This window comes from Lissotriton vulgaris, chromosome 5 (assembly GCF_964263255.1).
Source record: "Lissotriton vulgaris chromosome 5, aLisVul1.2, whole genome shotgun sequence".
In the NCBI taxonomy this organism is placed as follows: Eukaryota; Metazoa; Chordata; class Amphibia; order Caudata; family Salamandridae; genus Lissotriton; species Lissotriton vulgaris.
Genome location: NC_141693.1, coordinates 1,818,853,787 through 1,818,874,445, shown reverse-complemented (window position 1 = coordinate 1,818,874,445; position 20,659 = coordinate 1,818,853,787). Strand labels below are relative to the sequence as shown.

Sequence of the window (20,659 nt, the reverse complement as noted above, 5' to 3'; positions counted from 1 at the left end):
AAGTACAAGCACTCCTCAAAGGACCCTGCATACATCCAGGGATCAGTGCCAGCTGATTCAATAATTACAGCAATGGCTAGGAAAAGGGCAAATGCACCCACAAATGCCGGACCACCTCCAGACAAGGAGAGTAAAAGGATGGACATCATGGGGAGGAAAGTAGAACTGAGTGCTGCGATTCAATGGCGCATCGCTAACTCATACGACCTAATTAACAGGCAAGCATACCAGCACTGGGAGGAAACGGGGGCAACTCCTGAAACAATGACCGGAACAGAACCAGCAAAGGGAGATCCACCTAGTAGAAGAAGAGAAAAACATGGGTACCACATGTTTAAAGTCGGCCTTGGATGCTGCGGAGACGTCCAGCAGGCAAATGATGATTGGGGTAACGGAGAGAAGACATGCATGGCTTAGGATTTCAGGCTTCAAGTCAGAGGTACAGAACAACATTCCGGAACACACCCTTTAACGGAGAGCAACTTTTTGGAACGCCAGTTGATGACAAGTTGACGACAAGTTAACTCAGCTCAAAAAGGACAACGAAACAGCAAGGTCCATGGGAGCACTGAAGTTCGGAGGGATGAGAAGGGGTACACCCTCAAGAAGGCCAAATGGTAGAGGAGTCAACCTGCCTAGTACATCGCACCAAACCTTCCAACAAGGTTATCAAGAAAATGGCCAGCAGCAGCAGGGACAGCAGCAGCAGAACTGCAAGTACCTGCCTCGAGGCCGGTCCTTTTGAGGGTGCTGAAACGGATGAGGACAGGCAAGGAGAGGAGGGCAACAACCCACCTCCAAGTGACTTCTCTGTAAGGCAAACTCCCACCCTAACAGCACCTCAGGGGGGACATCAAGACCTTAAGAAAAACCAAAACCTGAATTTACTCAAACAGTTCCTCGAACACAACACCAGTAGGAGGCAGAATAAGGTACTTCCTCCAGGAGTGGAAGAAGGTCACAACGGACAAATGGATACTAAACCTCATACAATACGGCTACTGTATAAAGCTAGAAAAACAACCTCCAGACGAGACCAAAGAACAAGGTGCACTACGTGAAGGAACTTTTGCTTTTATTTATGTATTTATGTATTTATTTATTTGTAGAGCGCCAGAATCGACCCCCGAAGGGGAATCTCTGCACTGTAGACGGGCCAGGTAAGAAAGCCTAACAACTAAGGGTCGGAGGTGAACAGGAAGGTATTAAGCTGTTTCCTGAAAAGGAGGTGTTCTGTGCATTGTTTTATTTGTGCAGGAAACTTGTTCCAGTGGCATGGGCCCAGATCGGATAGGGCCTTCCCACCTTGCCTGGCTCGTTTGATTCTAGGCACTGTGAGCAGATGTTTTGCTTGTGAGCGGAGAGACCGCCGAGGAACGTAGGCAGTAAATTTATCTGCCAGATAAAACCTTAGCGTCTGAGGCCGCTAAGGATCTGTGGACCTCAGTCTGAGCACCATAAGGTCCCAAAGCACCCCATACATCCGTATAGCCATCCCACTTCTCCCCAAAATAAAACAACCAACAAAATGTTAAGGATATTCTATTTAAATACTAGATCATTAGTAAAACACCAATTAGACATCTTTACTTTACTTTCATGGGAGAAACCTGACATTCTGTTCTTAACCGAAACATGGTTGAAATCTGATTCAGTGCCTGATATTTTGGCGGCATTACCCTATGATTATTATATACTCCATGTAGACCGTCCCGGTAAGACAGTAGGAGGACTTCCTGCAATTATTCAGCATGATTACAAATTTGGGACAATGGATCCTCTTGATCTACCGGATGCAGATAATCTGGTTATTAAATTAGAATCTAAATCCGCACCATTAATCTGTGTCCTGATTTATAGGACTCCACGGCATATGCCACATTTTCCTGTACAGTTCTGTGAGCAAATGGCCAATATTGCAACCAATTATTCTAAAATTTTGCTGCTGGTTGATTTGAACTATTGGTCAAACGACCCGCGAGAAGTGCCTTATTCTATAGAACTTACTGAACTTTTAACGAATCTGAATTTTTCTCAACATTTGACCTCAGCTACTCCTAATGAAGGTCCCATTCTGGATCAGATTTGGTCAAATAATATTACTGTATCTTCTCTTACGATTTTACCCTGCCTATGGTCAGACCATTATCTACTTCAGTTTTCAGTAACTATGGCCACAGATAATAAGACCTCTTTGGCTGAAAGAGTTATGATTAGAGCATGGGGATCTCTAAATAAAACAGATTTTCTTAACACCTTGACTGATCTCCCAGTATCACCTACTTTAGATCTGGATCTCCTAAATGCTAATATTTTGAGCTGGTTATCGGCAGCTAGCAATTTACATGTACCACAAAAAAAAACTAAAACAGGCCCGTCGTTCGGAGGCACACAAATGGTTCTCTATAGAACTAAAAGAGCAGAAATTCGCACTCCGCCAAAAAGAACGTAGGTGGCGACAAAACTACTCTAGTGAATCCAAACAGATCTACTCCTTAGCACAGAAGGAATATAAAAAAGCTATTAGTATAGCTAAGGCCTCGCACTTTTCTTCTAGAATTCTCAACTCCTCCAATAAATCAAGGGATATCTTTGCTATAGTTAATGAACTAGATAATGCTCACTGAATCTTACCCTCTCCGATGCCTACTGAAGACCTCTGCAATTCCCTAAATAAATTTTTCTTGGATAAAATAGCCACTATTAAAGCAGGCATTCTTAACTTAAATACCAAGGAGTCCTCTGTTAACTTATCTATCAATCACTCTACTTTAGAGGCCTTTCCGGGCATTACTGAACAAGGATTCCTGGACTTATTATCTAAAGTGAAATCCGGCTCCCCTCTGGATTGCTGTCCGTCCTATGTACTGAAGGACATATTTACTGCACTACCAACTGCTGCTATAACTCTTCTTAATGAGTCTCTATTTCAGGGATATGTTCCTAAGGTGTTTTAAATTGCGATTGTGGTTCCCCTTTTAAAAAAGCCTGGAGCCGATCCTCTCAACCTATCCAATTTCCACCCAATTTCTTTGCAAAATGCTTGTCTAATTTTATGAAACAGTCTGGTTATTTAGACGCTCACTAGGCGGGCTTCCGCCCTGCTCATTCAACGGAATCTGTGATGCTGGCAGTATTGGATGACTTACATAAGAAGGCTGATGAAGACACACCCCAGGCCCTGGTACTACTAGATCTATCGGCCACGTTTGACACGGTCGACCATAATATTTTGGTGGATCGTATCAGACAGGCTGGTATCCAGGGACTGGTCTTAAAATGGATCAGTTATTTTCTCAAAGACCGTACTCAATCTGTACGTCTGGCCCCTTACACGGCCCCTAAGTTATCTGTATCATGTGGGGTTCCACAAGGCTCATCGCTTTCACCCCATCTATTCAATTTATATCTTGTTCCCTTGATTAGTAAATTGAAGGATATGACTGTAACAACCTTCAATTACGCAGATGGCCTGCAGCTCACTTTTACGATTGACAACTCACCTAGGTCAGTGTCTGTTTCCAGACCACCATGCTATTCATCCGTCAATGGATGGATCAAAATCACTTAAAGCTTAACCCTAGCAAGACAGAGCTACTTTTGACAGGTAAAAGCAAGATTGTCTGAGGCACACAGTTCTGGCCGACGGACCTTGGTCCCTCACTGGTACCCTCTACGTCAGTAAAGAGCCTTGGGGTCATTATAGATAATGACTTATCACTAAAAAATCAAGTAGGTTCTGTGGTATCCAAGTGCCTCCTGCAACTCCCAAAGATAAGGAAAATCAGCTGCATTACCCATGAGGCGCTAGTTCAGGTGACATTGGCCCTGGTACTATCGCACCTGGACTATGCAAATTCAATCTACTTAGGGTTGCCCCTGGTTCTCACCAAGAGGCTGCAGATGGTCCAGAATCAGGCGGCCAGGGTAATCTTTCATCAGCCTAGATGGCAATCGGCCAGACCATTATTAAATAAACTCCACTGGCTTCCGATATCCGAAAGGACAGAATTTAAGGCGGGATGTTTAGTTCTCAAGTCATTGCACAGTAAGAGTCCTATATTTATCAATACTCTTTTAAATAGGTACACTCCCCCTCGCGCTCTGCGTTCAATGCACCTTCAGTTACTGAACACGCCTGCTTGCAAACGGAAGCAACAAGGTGGACGTCGCTTTGCGTACTTAGTTCCCAGACTTTAGAATTCCTTTTCTCTGGATCTTCGTTCCTGTATAGACCTACTCAGGTTCAGGAAACTACTTGAAACTCAGTTGTTTACAAATGCGTTTGTTTAGCCTCCCTCTGATCGTGGTATGTGTCCAGTAGCGCCATGAAACCCCTGGGTGTACGTGCGCTGTATAAATGATTTGTAACATATAACTAGGGCCGGGGTTGAACAAGGCCTTGTGAATGATACAGTACACCTTGAACTGTACACGCTTCCGTATCGGAAGCCAATGGGGCCGAAAAAGCAGGGGCTGAGAGGCCGTCCTTGGTGGCGCCTTCAGAATCAGACGAGCTGCCGTATTCTGGACGACCTGTAGTCTGTCCAGAGCGGCCTCATTGGCAGACAGCAGAAGGCTATTGCAATAATCCAGGCGGCTTAATATAAGTGCCTGGGTTAGCATCTTCCTAGGGGAATCAAAGAGCAAAGGGAGGATACGGCGCAATCGGCCCAACACATGAAAGCATGAGCCAGCTGTGTGGGTGGCATGCTCTTTCATGATGAGGGACTGTTTGAGTCGAACACCTAAGTTTTTCACACAGGTTTTTGGTGCAGGAGGGGAACCTAGATCTGAAGGCCACCAATCAGGGGTCCACAGTAGTCGTGCTTCCCCAAAAAGCATTATTTCAGTTTTCCCCACATTGTACTGAAGGGAATTAGACCTCATCCGTTTTTGGTGCAGGAGGGGAACCTAGATCTGAAGGCCACCAATCAGGGGTCCCCAAAAAGCATTATTTCAATTTTCCCCACATTGTACTGAAGGAAATTAGACCTCATCCACTGAGAGATGTTTTTCATTCTCGGGGAGAAGGTAGCCTGTACTGAAGGGGTAAATTTAGCAAATGGGAAGATCAATTGGGTATCGTCCGCATAAGAAACAGGGATAACCCCACTGTTCCTCTTGCTTCTAGAAGCGCAGGAACTTTTCTGCAAGGGGGCAACAGGTAGTGCCGCACAGAGAGAGTTGATGAAACGCTAAGACCTATTGTAGAGCTAAGGTTTTTAAACAATTTCATAAGGACACAAAGATTCAAAATGACATCTCTAGAAGAGGTTATACCACAAATACAAGAAGGGGATTACATGGCAACTATAGACTTGAAGGACGCGTACTTGCACATCCCCATCAACAAAAAACACAAACGCCTACTAAGGTTTGTGTTCAACCAAACTCCTTATCAGTTCACAGTACTGGCATTCGGACTCAAATCGCACAAGGGTGTTGACAAAATGCCTAGCAGAGGTAGCAGCGCACCTAAGAAGGCATGGGATATACGTATACCCCTACCTCAACGACTGGCTCGTAAAAGCAGGCTCTTACAGCCAATGCAAACACATCCAGCAGGTCGTACAAACGCTAATCCAACTAGGTTTCTCAATCCATTGGGGAAAGTCGGCACTAGAGTTGGAACAGGTGAAGATATTCTTTGGGGCAGAGATCAAACCATACAAGGCAAGGTGTTCCCCAGCAGAAAGAGAACTTTGACGATACTAAAGGAAATACGTCTTTACTGCAAGGGGCAAGTTCTGACAGGGAGGACGGTGAGCAAGCTAATGGGAAGGATGGTGTCATGCATACACCTGGTCCCAAATATTCGACTCCACATGAGACCATTCCAGGAATGGATACAGCAGCAATGGTCACAGGCGACAGGGAGCTGGAAAGATCTAGTGGTGGAACAAGGAAAACATATCACTGAAGAAGCCATTCACACAGCCAACTCCAACAGTGACCCTCACAACAGACGCCTTCCAGGTGGGATGGGGCGCACACATGAACAAACTCAAAGTGAGGGGATTATGGTCGCAGCAAGATGCGGGCAAACACATCAACTACCTAGAACTATAAACTGTGGTCCTAGCTTTAAAAGCCTTTCAGAAGTAGCTGTACGGAAATAGGGTGTTGATCCAAACGGACAATACAACCCCCATGTTCTACATCAACAAACAAGGAGGAAAGCAATTAGTAGTACTATCAGGGCTAGCACAGGAAATATGGACCTGGGCCATTCCACTAAGAATAGACCTACTAGCAATACATCTCCCAGGTAAGGACAATGTGGAAGCAGACAGACTCAGCAGGCAAACGTCCGCATCCCACGAATGGGAGATCAACCAACAGGAAATAGAAAAACTATTCCGGAAGTTGGGTACGCCGCAAGTAGGCCTGTTTGAAACGCACCAAAATGCAAAATGCCAACACTTCGCATCCAGACAACCAGACCATCGGTCCCAAGGGAATGCGCTATGGATAAGGTGGTGAAAGACATTTGCATACTCTTTTCCCCCTGATACCACTGATACACAGGGTACTCAACAAATGCAGGATCAGAGATATGTTGCAAATAATAATAGCACCTCAGTGGACCTGACGGTCCTGGTTCTCCCAAATAGTGGAAATGGCGCAAGCACCAGCACACAGATTCCCAAGAAGAAGGGAACTGTTTACTACGCAGAACGGAAGAGTGCTACACTCGGAGCCAGAGAACCTCAGCCTAGCAGCATGGCTCCCGAAGACCTAGAATTTGCACATCTCAAACTGCCAGTAGGCACGATGGCCGTAATCAGGGAGGCAAGGTGACCTACCACAAGAACTTGCTACGTAGCAAAGTGGAAAAGATTCTCCGAATGGTGTATTAGGGAGAAAGTACAAAGAAAAATCACAAAGAAATCCACAATACTAAAATACTTAATGCACCTACTACAAAGTAAACTAAGCCACACATCCCTAAGGGTGCACTTAGCGGCAATAGCGGCTTACACAAGAGGAGAAACAGGGAAAGTTCCTTCACATCCCAAGTAGTAAAAAGATTTCTAGAAGGAGCAAAGTGAATCGCACCTCCAAACAGAATGCCAGCACCAGCATGGAACCTCAACGTAGTGCTAACTCAACTGATGAAGGCACCATTTGAGCTTATTCACAAGGCTACACTACACATGCTCACGCTAAAGACATCATTCTTGGTAGCTATCCCATCGCTACGAAGAGTAAGTGAATTGCAAGCGCTAACACTTCAAGAGCCCTAACTGCAAATACACAATGATCGGATTGTAATGAGAACAGACCCACACTTCGTGCCAAAGGTGGTGTCGCAGTTCCACATCAATCAAACAATTCAAATACCTATTTTTCCCAAACAGCCACAAGCACAGAAAGGGCGCTACATACACTGGACGCCAGGAGGGCTGTTATGCACTATATAGAAAGGACAAAGAAGTGCTGAAAGACAAAGCAGTTCTTTGTTTCCTTTGCCAGCAGTTTTTTGGGACGACCAAAAATACCATTGCACAGTGGATTGCACAAACCATACAACTCTGCCACAAACAAGCAGAACAACTTTTACAAGGAGCAGCTCATGCTCACTCAACAAGGAAGAAAGGAGCAACAATTGCGTTCTAGCAAACACACCTATTTAAGACATTTGCCAATCTGCAACATGGTTTTCAGTGCACACGTTCATTAAGCACTACTGTGTAGATATTCAAATGAACAAGAAAGCGCAAGTGGGACAGATGGTCTTACAACACATGTTCAATAACCAGAGCTCATCTTCCACCCAGCCACCACAATAAGGACAAACTGCTACAAAGTCTATGCACTGCATAGTGAATCCAGAAAGATTCACGCAGCAAAATGTATAGTTTCTTACCTGTCGGTGTAGTTTTGCAGCTTGAAGACTTTCTGGATTCACTAGCGATCCCACCCTCCTCCGCCAGAAGGATGGGATGGGAAAGGGATTAGAACTGGAGATATACATTAAAAGATAAAAGGAAGAAGAAAAATAACACAACACAAGACAAGAAAAAAGAATCTGAAGATTGCGACCATGAGTGGGAGCTACCGGAGGAAACGCATCAACATCACGAAGGACACCAAATGGTGGTATGGCAACGCCCACCTGAGCCAGGAAAAAAAAAGAAAAAAGACTACAATTCTGGACCCAACCCCTAGCTGGCGGAATAATGTACACCATAGTGAATCCAGAAAGTCTTCAAGCTGAAAAACTACACTGACCGGTAAGAAACTATACGTTCCTCACTCAGGGGTCCATTTGTGTCCACTCCAAGAGTGCCTCTCGGCACAGTTGTCACAGGCAGAGGGTCACTGGAAGGTTCCAATATTGATAAGGGATAGCACCCATCGCTATTTGCAGTAGTGAAACAGCTGTTGTACTGCAGACATTTTGAAGATCCTGTTCTGCAGGTGGCCATTACCAGGTGGGGAGTGCCTCTGAATGACATGACAGTCCCTGGTCTGTGGCCACCTCATCAACTATGTCTGCAAATCAGCTATCTGGCCCTTTTAGGCATACACCTAGCCCTTAAAGCTTTTCTCCCAGTGCAAGGTGGTCCTGGTGTGAACTGGCAACATTACCACCATGTTTAACCTGCAAAACCAAGGCACCACTCTCTCCTCAACTCTCAGCACTAGCACAGAGAATTAGGCATTGGACTATGCACCACAAAGTGCACTCCTGGCACAGTCGTTCTCGGGGGCAGTCTACGACTTTGCAGACCCATTCAGTAGGACGCAGCAAGTCCGTGAGTAGGAGTTTCATCTGCAAGTCCTACTGCATAACGTTTATCGATCGGCATAGACCTCTTCGCCACACCAAGAAAACTTAAATGCCAAAGCTTCCACTTCCAGGATTCCACACCCCAAGTCCATGGGTAGTGCTCTAGGAATTAACTTTGAATACGCATTTTCTCACTCACTTGCTTCTGCTGTACGTGGAGCAAAAACTGAAGCAAACACCCCTCAACCTTCCCTCACCCTAGTGACCCCCATGGGTGACCAGACACTCGTGTTTTTCAATGTGAATCTTTTCTGGTTTCCAATTTTTTTTTTTTTTGCCAGTCGATTGTTTCCACAATTAGTACTTAGTCCACGAATTGTCGCCATCTTCAGATATTTGATTTCCCACCATTTGGTCTGGAAGCATTGCTGAAGGCTCTCCAATTGCCGAATTAAAAAGATTATTTTGAAAGTTCGTTGAGGATAAGGCCGAAGTTCCAGATGTAAACTATAGACACTGTGATCTGATTTGAAGTAAGAGACTTCACGTCAAGGAAAGAATGGAGAATTTAGGGGCATGGGCCCCCCTCTTCTGTTTGATAAGAGGAACACACCATTTTGATCCTGTCCTAGTGCTATCACAAGTTTGTCCAGAAGGGTCACCATCAGGTGTGTAACCCGTGTCTACCAAGAGAGCATAGTACCAACAACTGTGAGGCATGCACATAATTCAAATCAAAGACCTTAAAAAGTAAAAGATAAACAAAGGCAAGCACACTATGCCATGCAGGGGTAAAGGGAGACTCCATTGCTTAGAGACCTGGGGTTGCCTAGCAAAGAGGAAGACCACATTGATCGCCGATGGAGCCAAAGGAGAGGGCTCCGATGTCAAAGGTCATCAATGGCGAAAGAACACCAAAAACATAAAAGTAAGCATCCACAGGTAACGTTGAAAAATCAAGGTGCAGGCGAGTCTCGGTCAACAGAAACAAGAACACCAAAAGCCGACCTCTGCACCGAAAATCTCACCGACTGAAGGTAAAGAGGGAGCCGAACGAGCCCATTGGGTCCCACAACAAGGACATCGCAGGAGGACAGGCTGCCGAAAAGACACTGGCTTCAAAGGATGGCTGAAGTCACAAGAAGGCGGAAAAAGGGGCCATTTAAACTTAGACACCAGAGGCTTCGTTGTCGAAAAGAAAATAAACACCTACACTGGATAAGGAGGAGCGCTCGGTCGAGAGTGGACGGAAGGAAAGGCATCTTGAAGCCGAAATGGCTGTGATCCTTCAGAAAAAGGAGTTGAATGCCTCTCTCTGAGAGTTCAGAATTCCGCAAAAACTTTGATGGAGCAGACACACAGGGGGCAAGCACTCTGAGGTACTGGAGCCTCCCAATGACCCCAGAACCATATGAGGAAGAGTATCAAGATATCTTCTGTGAGGAAGAGGACCCAAAGCCTGAGGGCCTGTTTCAAGATACAGAGTGGTCGGAATGCCTTGAAACACAGTGGCAGGACCTCGAAATAGATTCCCCAGATGAGAGGATAGTCGCATATTCATTGAGGCCTTTGCCTCCGGATAACATTGACATGTATAACCAGATAATAAAGAGGATTGCAGACCAGTATGGTGTACAATTAGAGCAGGAGAAGTCACAAACAGGTTTTTATATTAGAGCCATTGCTACTCTTACTGAGCAAAAGTCAGTAAATACCTATGCTCCCAAGCATACTGGACCAGGGGAGAAAGGCATTCAAGGAGCCTTCTTCGTGCAGGTCAGTAACACCCAGAGCTCAAAAGAAATACAAAAACTGCTCAAAAGACACGTCATATATTTGAGATAATGTACCAGCAGAGTCCATCATTGCAGCCACTGCCAGTAAGAGGGAAAACATACCAACTGCCTCCGCACCGCCCAGGGATAAGGAGAGTAAGTGAATGAACATGGTGAGGAGACAGGAGCAGCGACCCAGTGGGGCACAGCCAATTCTAATGCCCTGGTCAACAGATATGCATATCAACAGTATGAAGGGATGGCAGAGCTGATGAAACCTCTCCTGGAGCATTATCAAAAAAGACAGCATCCCTTGCAGAAGAAGAGAGGAATATCGCTAGCACCTGTTTGAAAACTGCACTAGACACTGCAGACACGGCGAGTAGAAAAATGATGACTGGAATAACCCTACGAAGGCATGCCTGGCTACGGGTGTAGGGCTGCAAAAATGAGTTCCAAGCAAGCATCATTAACACCACCTCCAAAAGAGAACACCTCAGGAAAGATAGCGACGCAGCAAAATCTATGAGAGCCCTACAGTTCAAGTTCAGAGGACAGCAAAGACTAGGAAGTATGCCTGCCAGAAGAACGGTGGGTAGAGGGAACTTTCAGAGTACCCCCACATACCAGAGTTTTCAAAGCGCAAGCCGGGTGTAAACGCCAACAAAATAGTGGCAGTGCCAAACACCACTGCGACAACCCTTTAGTGGGAGGGGAGATGCAGATCACAACCACATAGTTGCGGCTGCACTAACCAGCAAGTGACTCAAAAAACCAACACACCTTCCCACTCCCAACACTTGTGGGGGCGAATAGGATCCTATTTCCAGAAATGTAAAAAGGTCACTTCAGACAAGTGGATACTCCTCATCATCCAACACACCTATTGCATAGAACAGGTCGAAATTCCGCAAGTGCGAGGACCAAAGAACATGAGAAAAATAGCCCTTTCTATGTCAAGTAGTGAAAGAATTGCTACAGAAAAAGGCAATAGAGAGCGTATCTAGGAAGGAGGTCAACCAGGAAAACTACTCAACATATGTTCTGCTTCCAAGGCAAGACTGATTTCTAGGTCCTATACTAGGCCTCAGTTTCTTAAACAAGTTCATAAAGGGACAGAAATTCAAAATGACAATACTGCAAGATGTCATCCCGCAGCGGCAACGGGGCGACTATATGGCAGCTATAGATCTAAAAGATGCATATCTTCCCAATGAACCAAAAGTACAATGTTCTTATGCTTCATTGTAGATGGAATGCACTATCAATTGAGTGCTACCATTTGGAATCAAATACGGACCCAGAGTGCGTACAAAGTGCTTAGCAGCAGTTGCTGCACACCTGAAGACCAGGGATTCACTCTTTGAACTGGGGTTTTCCATAAACAGAGAAAAATTGTCACCCGCACCAGAACAAAAGAAGCTTTTCCTGGGAGCAAGCATCACCTCAGTAAAGCAAAAGCATACCCTTGCGGGAAGAGAATACTGTAGATAAAAAAGAAATTCGCCTGTACCAAAAGGGTCAGTTTCTGACAGTGAGGACGGTAGGGAAGATGCTGGGAAAGATGGTCTACTGCCTACCTCTTATACCAAATGCATGGTTACACATGAGACCAATTCAGAAATGGGTCCAGAGCCAATGGTCACAAGCTACAGGTGGTTGGGACCAACTAGTGGTTATCACACAGAGTACAGGAGAAGATAGCATGGTAGAACAGAACAAATATGGCAATCGGAAGATCTTTCATATCACCAACTCCAACAGGGACCATTACCACAGATGCCTTGTATACGAGATGGGAAGCTCATTTGGGAAGGCTCAAAATCAGAGGGATCTAGGCAACAGAGGCAGTACAACAAATAAACATACTGGAGCTGAAAACTGTGTTCCTAGCCTAAAAAGCAGTTAAGGAGCTGCAAGGAACATCCTTACTAATTCAAACGGATAACACAACAACGATGTTCTACCTCAACAAACAGGAAGGAACAAAATCATTTGTCCTTTCTAAGCTAGCACAGAGGATCTGGAGATGGGTCATTCAGAGACAAATAAGCATAGCGACAATACATCTACTAGAGAAAAACAATCTAGAAGCGGACAATCTGAGCAAACAAGCGTCCACCTCACACGAGTGGGATCTAAATCAGACTGAAATCGAGAATGTCTTCAGGAGATAGGCAAAATCAGAAAATAGATCTTTTCCCAACATCAGAGAATGGCTAAATGCCAACCCTTCGCAACCATACATCCACACCCACACTCCATGGAGAATGCAGTCGATTGACTGGTCAGGGAGATGTGCTTACCCTTTTTCCTCAATCCCTTTGGTATTGTTAGTAATCAGCAAATGCAGACAGTCACAAATTACTTTAATACTCATAGCCCTACATTGGGTTGGGCAGACCTGGTTCTCAGACCTAATAGAGATGTCACACAGCAATGTGCGGAGACAGCCAGCGTTACAAAACCTGCTCTCCATGCAGTGAGGGAAGATTCTCCACCCAGAACCGAGCAAACGAAGTTTAGCAGCATAGCTCCTTAAGATATAGTTTGGACACTTAAAACATTTTGAGGAAATAGTGGGATTCCTCAGAGAAGCAAGAAAACTGACAACAAGGAAATGCTACACAGCCAAGAGGGAGAGATACTCAAGGTGATGCCATAGTTCTGGCCTCATACAGGACAGGACAAGCAACACTACAGTTCTCTTCCAGGGGATCCTCATCAATAGTCATAAGCATTAGAATATTCCCGGCCATGCGCTGGACCCCGGAAACAATATATTATATGTGCCCCACATATGTGTATATATATATATATATCGAGAATTTCTCTGGTCTTCTCTACTGCTGCGAGGAGAGCGGTGTCAGTGCCCTGACCTGGTCGAAAGCCTGTCTGTGAGTTCTTGGGGAGGTGGTTGGTTTCCAGGAATTGTGACAGCTTTTTATTCGCCAGTTTCTCGGCGACCTTACCTATCCAGGGGAGGAGAGAGATTGGTCTATAATTAGATAGATCCGCAGGGTCCAGCGATGGTTTCTTGAGAAGCCCTTTCACGACTGCCTCCTTCCAGCTTAAAGGGACTTCTCCTTGGGCTAACGAGATGTTAATAAGGGCGGTCAGCTGGGGCACTATGGTGCGGGTGATGTCTTTGAGGAACCTTATGGGTACTGGGTCACTGGGGGCGCCACTCTTGGTTGATGCAAATGTTGCTGCAACTTCCTCAGTAGTGACTGGGCCGAATGACGCCAGATAGGGCGTATCGGGTTTCGCGGGGGGATTGCACTGTAAGGGAGGTAGGTCCTTAACTTTCCCCGTGGTATCGGCTTTAGCAGCAGGAAGAGAGGCAAGGATTTTTTTAATTTTTTCGTCGAAAAAGGTGGCTAGGTTGACGCATTTTTCTTCTGCTGCTTTGGGGTCCATAGGTTTCTGCGGGGGGTCCGGGACATGGAGGAGCTCTTTAAGGATAGTGAAGGTCTCCTTAGCTGAGCAGGAGGAATTCTTTATTTTTTCCTCGTAGAAGGCACTTTTAGCATTGTGGAGAGCTTGTTTGTACGCTTTCATAGATAATTGATAAGCGTCTTTCTCCTTCACCGACTTATTTTTTCTCCAAATGCATTCTGTCCTTTTGCACTCCTTCCTTAATGCATTAAGGGAGGGTGTGTACCATGGAGCAGGGTTGATCCTTTTGATGTGTTTAAGAGTGCTGGTTAGTGGGGTAAGGCTGTCTAGGGGGTGGGTGAGCCATCCGTTAAATTCTCTGTCAGCTGTGTTTGGATCCGCGGAGAGAGGTACGGTGGATTCCTTTAACTTCGCTTCCCACTCCTCTGGTATCAGCTTGTGCCACCGTCTACCTAGTGTCCTGGTTTTCTGTTTTAGGGCCGGGGTGGTCTGGAGATGCCAATACATGGGGATCAGTAGATGGTCTGTCCATGGGAGGGGGGCAGGATCTTGGGTTTTAAGGTTCCTGATATTTGTAAAAATTGGGTCCAAAAGCTGGCCTTTCTCATGGGTGGCTTTTGAGTTCAGAAGATGGAGGTTGGCTGATGTAAGATCTGCTAGTAGGTTAGCTGCGGTATTATCCTGTATTATACTGTAGGCTAAACATCAACGATACATGCGGTCTAGTGCCCATACGCATCGTGAACATATTAAGAAAAACGATATTTAACAAAACATTTGTATGAATAACACACTCATGATCAATTCACTGATATACTGTGGAGTCCATTCGAAAAAATTTTGATCACCGAGGTGGTCTAGCCAGTCTATTCAAAGGAACCCAGTTTATGCACTTGGTGAAAAGTCATTAAAAACTGCTTTTGTTCCCACACACTGGAACGAAGTGCAAAAAGGATTAAGACAACAAAGAAAAGTGAGGGTGAATGTCTTAGCTTTAACGTTTGTGAGGTGAGAGTCTTCCATTCGCGGGTGCCATGTGGGATTCAGTGCAGTGCTCAAAAAATGATAGTTCCCCACATGCTCCTACAAGAGAAAATTACAAACACATGGTTAAAATTGGTTAAAATTCAAAGATTCAAAGACTACATCATATATAGTTACAGAAAAAACACAACATTGCTAATTTTCCGATACCATTTCTCATATTTTACATTTGAAGACAGGTACAATGTACATTTGTAAGGAACTGGAAACATTAGTCCATAAGGAGATGGGTTGCAAGCTCCTCGTCCTGGTTGTGCCCCCCAGGATATTTGGTTTCCAACTCCAATATCCATTTTGATTCTTTCTTTCTTAGGGCAAGTTCACGGTGGCCACCCCTTTTCGAACTGTTGACGTGTTCAATAGCAAAGTACCTTAGCAGATCATTGTTGGATTGGTGCATTTCTTGGAAATGTCTGGCAATTGGGTATTTGGGGTCTTTGTTGGTGATTGCCCTCAGGTGTTCTTGTACCCTTTTCTTTGCCATGCAAGAAGTACTGCCCACATATCTTTTTTGACATGGACACTCCAAGATATAGATCACATAGGTGGAGCTGCAGGTCAAGAATTGTTTGATTTGTCTTTTGTTTTGAGTACCTGGCACTTCAAAGTCCTTAACCATGACACTGTTACGGCAGGCCCTACAGTGACCACAAGGATAAAAGCCTTTTAATCCTTGTATATGTTGGCCAGTAGTGTTCGTTATGTCACTTTTGACCAACATGTCCCTAAGATTGCGGCCTCGTCTGTAAGTTATAAGTGGTCTTTTAGTTAGTTTGGGGCCTATGATGGAATCAGCTTTAAGGATTTTCCAATTGTCAGCCATGATTTTTTTTATATAAATATATATATGTAGCTGCATTGCAAACACACAGTCTAAAAAGACTGAAAAGCTAACCTGTAGATGCATGTAATAAAAAACTGACACCATGAATTTAAGGCACTCATGACCCTCAGTATCCCATCATGCCTCAGAGGTGACAGTTGGGTCAGTTGTTCTTACTGGCTCCTTCAGGAAGGACCCTGGTAACACAGCTCCACTCATTTCTGGCTTTTCTGACAGAAATGTGCTTCAATTTTTCTAACTTTTGGACTTACTTTGACTTTTAACACCTTGTCAAGTAAGGTTTCTGTCTTTTTAGACCGTTTTTGTGTGGCATTTTATTTTAAAATGCCTTCTCTTTTTGACAACTGTCCTTCTTGTGGCAACAAGAAGGCAAAATCAGACAGTCATGATGTCTGTATACTTTGCTTGCCTGATCATCATGATCCTAAGGACTGTCCTCACAGCGAACGCCTGCCTGAGAGAACTCTCACGGACAGAGAAGGAAACCGCATTTATGGACTGGCTCAAAGGTCCATCAGAGGAAGATCTCCAGTGAAGAAGGGCATCAAGAGGGCCAGAAGTCCTTCTAAAGGCAAGTCTTCACGTCCTTCAACTTCAACGTCGGGCTCGGCGCTGAAGAAACATCTACCGGTGAGTTTTCCAGCTGAAAAACGGCCATCGACGGCGGGCTCGCCGTCGAAAAGAAGATCAGGTTCGTCACCGACGTCGAGGATGCCAGCTCCGTCGGCGAAATTCCCTCCGCCGTCATCAACCAGGCGACGATCGGCGTCGAGGGAGGTCACGCCTCCGCCGTCGTTAACAGGGCGGCGATCGACGTCGAGGCCAGTGACTCCTCCGCCGTCGTCAACCGTGCGACAATCGGCGTCGAGGACCAAGACCCCTCTGCCGTCGTCAACCAGGCGACGTTCGGCGTCAAGGACAAGGATCCCTCCGTCGTCCTCATCTCGACGACGTTTGGAGTAGAGGACCAGGACCCCTCTGCCGTCGTCAACCCGGCGACGATCGGCGTCGAGGGGCGGTACACCTACGCCGTCGCCATCTCGACGACTATCGGTGTCGAAGTGTGACCCCCCCCCCCCCGCCGGCGTCGAAGAACAAGACCCCTCCGCCGTCTACAACCAGGCGTCGATCGGCGTCGAGGAGGCGATCTCCATCAATGTCTCGTCGACGGTCGGCGTCGAGGACGTCCAGAGTTCCTCCGCCGTGGTTACGTAAACACTCTATGTCGAGGGAGAAAGCTCAGTCGTCGGCAAGTCATCGCCGTTCGACGTCGTGAGAACATCGTTCTTCGCATCACTCCTCGTCAAGACATCCGACGTCTGAAGTGATTGCTCCGTCGACGCTCCGGAGGCGGTCGGCGTTGAGGGGAAGAGTTCCACATCGTCGATGCAGGACGATTCGACGATGAGGCGTCATTCTTCACCGTCAAGAGCTAGATCGATGTCAAGGCACTCTGCGATTCTGGTTACGGAATCAGCTTCGCGTCACTCATCTACCCAGTCTTCTGGTTCCTCCAGATCATCTGCAAACACCAGAATTCCTGTCCGAAAATCTCCTCCCCGTCGGTCAGAGGTTTCTGCTCCTGGGGTGAGGCTGTCCGCTAGATGGAATGCGCCACTGCAAAATTGGCAGACTATGGGGCTACGGAAAGCCTTCGGCAGTACGTCAGCCCGGAACATAGATCTCCGCTGCAAAGGCTGGTTGCTGAAGTAGACAGTCAGTCCTCCCAGACAACAGGCAGCACGTTCACCACCTGAAAGGAGGCCAGATAGATCTCGTTCTCCAAGAAGAGAGGAACGTTCAAGAAGATCTCGTTCTCCAAGGAGAGAGGAACGTCCCAGAAGGTCTCGTTCTCCAAGAAGGGAAGAGCGTTCCAGAAGATCGTGCGAGAGGCGACACAGTTCCCATCGCAGGAGTAGAAGAACTCCTTCCACCTCTTCTACTTCCTCTACCCAATCTTCCACTAGAGATTACTCCCCTACTCTCACAGACAGCCCTATCTCCAGAGTCTCTCCAGTGGACGACATCAATACCTATCTGGATGTCCTGCAGAGAGGGTCTAAGAAATTAAATATTGAGATGGCTGTCCCACAAGTGACTACCACAGTAATTTTTGAGACATTGCACCAAAAATCTTCTTCCCGTCCGTTACTTCCTTTAGTCCCAGGAATCATGGAACCAGTCAAGAACATTTTCCCCACCCCTGCAACCATCAGAGCAATGCCAGCTCGTATACAAAAGAAATATAAGCCTGCTGATTCAGACCCAGTCTTTGTCAAATCTGATCCACCAGCAGATTCAGTGATTGTGGCAGCGGCTTGAAAGACCCATGCAGTCGCTCCTTCATCTTCTGTCCCGCCAGATAAGGACAGTAAGACACAGGACTCATGGGGTCGCAAAGTGTGTAATGTTGCCGCTTCTGCCCTGAAGGTATCCAGTGCGTCCGCGCTGCTGGGAAGGTATGACAGAGCCTTATGGGACTCGATGGAGCGCTTCAAAGCCAAGCTCCCGAAGGAAGACCAAAAGGACTTAGAAGAAACACTAACGGAAGGCAGTCTTGTGGCAAACCAAATGATAAGCACCGCGGCAGACGGTGCAGTGTTGGCGGCACACTCTTACTCACATGGAGTATGCACCAGAAGGTTGCGCTTAACACCATCACTGCTTGAGATCTTCCCCTCCTGTGCTGAGCGTCAATGTTAATGGGTGTGGTCATGACGAGCTCAGCTCGTCATGAGCACAGCTCCACTGTGCCTCATGACGAGCTGAGCTCGTCATGAGCATCGAAGGGGTTAACAGGCCTTAAACCGGATGCTCAACAACGCATCTTGAATCTTCCTTTCTCTGGGTCCTCTCTCTTCGGGAACACGCAGATGAGGAGATGACCCGGATGAAGACCGAACTGGACACGGTAAAAGCGGTCGGTTTGGAGAAGAAGAAAAAATTCAAACGACGCTTCAAATCCAACAAGGGCAGAGGGGCTCAACAGAGGGTTCAAACCCATCAGTGGTCCCAGAACAAAAATCCGGGGAAAACCCACTTTCGATGAGGCAAATCCAACAGGGGGAGAGGAGGTCATCAGCAGTCCTCGTCCACGACGAGAGGAGGGAAAGCTTGAGCAGTGGCTTCCACTGGCGCCGTTACCCACTCCAGTGGGAGGAAGTGCTTCGCAACATCTGGCAGAGTGGGTCAGAATCACAAAAGATCGTTGGGTGCTGAATATACTGCGCAATGGATATTCGCTACGTTTCTGTGCGATCCCAAAGTCCATACCTCCGAAAAAGTCTCGCCCTTACCAACTAAACCTTCTCCAAAAACAGGTCAAGTCTCTTCTTCAAAAAAGAGCCATCGAGGAGGTGCCTCCCTCTCAAAGGGGAAAAGGTGTCTACTCCAGATACTTTCTTGTCCCCAAAAAAGATCAGGAGGACAAGTTCAGACCCATCTTGGACCTTCGCCTTGTGAACAAGGTTCTGGTCAAAGAAAAGTTCTGCATGTTGGCTCTTCACCAAATATGTCCACATCTTCAATTAGGGGATTGGATGTGTTCGGTGGATTTGCAAGATGCGTACTTTCATATTCCAATCGCACTTCGCCATCGGACGTACTTGAGATACCTGGTAAGAAGCAAGCACTACCAGTACAAAGTGCTGCCCTTCGGACTCCAGTCAGCACCACGAGTCTTCTCGAAATGCATGGCTGTGGTTGCGGCTTATCTACACAAGAAGGGGCTCTTCGTCTATCCATACCTGGACGACTGGCTCCTAAAAGGCTCATCTCCCCGACAGGTACTCAGCGACTTTCAACTGTGCCTACAGCAGTTACACAAGCCAGGCCTCCATGTGAACATGGAGAAGTCTGTCCAACAACCAACCCAGAGCATCCACTATCTGGGGTCAGTTCTGGACACAAGTTTGGGAAAAGCGTTTCCTTCGGAGGAGAGACTATCATCTATGAACCAGAAGTGCAGGACTCTCCTCCAGTCTCGGAATCCAACAGTCAGACAGTAGCTTCTCTGCTGGGCTCCATGGCGTCCTGCATTTTTCTGATACCAAACGCAAGACTGAGAATGCGGCCTCTGCAGCAGACTGTAGAGGACCAGTGGGACCAAGCGACAGGGAATTGGGAGGATCGGATCAGTCTGTCCCAGGCAGCGAGGACTTCCATCCTGTGGTGGACTCGCCTGCAGAATGTGTTGCTGGGTGTGCCGTTTCACCAACCTCTTCCGACACTGTCCGTGGTCACAGACGCTTCTCTGGAGGGCTGGGGGGCACACATGGGGTGCCTTCAAATTCAAGGTCGGTGGTCAACTCAGCACCAAACCTACCACATTAACATGTTGGAGCTTCGGGCAGTTCATCTGGCTCAAGGCTTTTCTTCCAGCTATAAACACCGACTCAATCCTAGTTCAGACAGACAATACCACCACCATGTTCTATCTGAACAAACAAGGAGGCACACGATCTCGCCCTCTCTCCCTGGAGGCTCAGGCGATCTGTCACTGACTTCTGGCTCGGGGCCTATCAGTAGTAGCAGTGCACCTTCCAGGCGAATTAAACACCAAGGCAGACTCACTCAGCAGGTACTTCGAAGATCAGCTAGACTGGGTGCTAAAAGACGAAGTGGTAGAAGAGCTTTTTCGTTGTTGGGGTCGTCCAACCATAGACTTGTTTGCGGACGCCGAAAACGCAAAATGCCACGCCTTCGCGTCCAGATTCCACCGACCAGGGACGCAGGGGAATGCTCTCCTGATGGATTGGTCAGGAACATTTTCTTACTCGTTTCCGCCCCTGACTCTGATTCCGAAGGTAGTGTCCAAGCTCCTCAGGTCGGACATGAAGATGATCTTGAAAGCTCTGG

General features: G+C 46.7%; 1 protein-coding gene across 2 annotated transcripts in view; it reads left to right on the top strand.

The window, feature by feature from the left end:
• Positions 1-20,659, top strand: part of WIPF2 (WAS/WASL interacting protein family member 2) — a 380,717-nt gene that overhangs the window by 276,451 nt on the left and 83,607 nt on the right. Inside the window, exon 7 of one of the 2 annotated variants that reach the window (XR_015296073.1) lies at positions 539-2,363. The exons of the other annotated variant lie outside the window; for it this stretch is intronic. The gene's annotated coding sequence lies outside the window, so the exon portion shown is untranslated. Of the gene's footprint in view, positions 1-538; positions 2,364-20,659 lie in introns of those variants that run through there. 2 annotated transcript variants of the gene reach the window in all.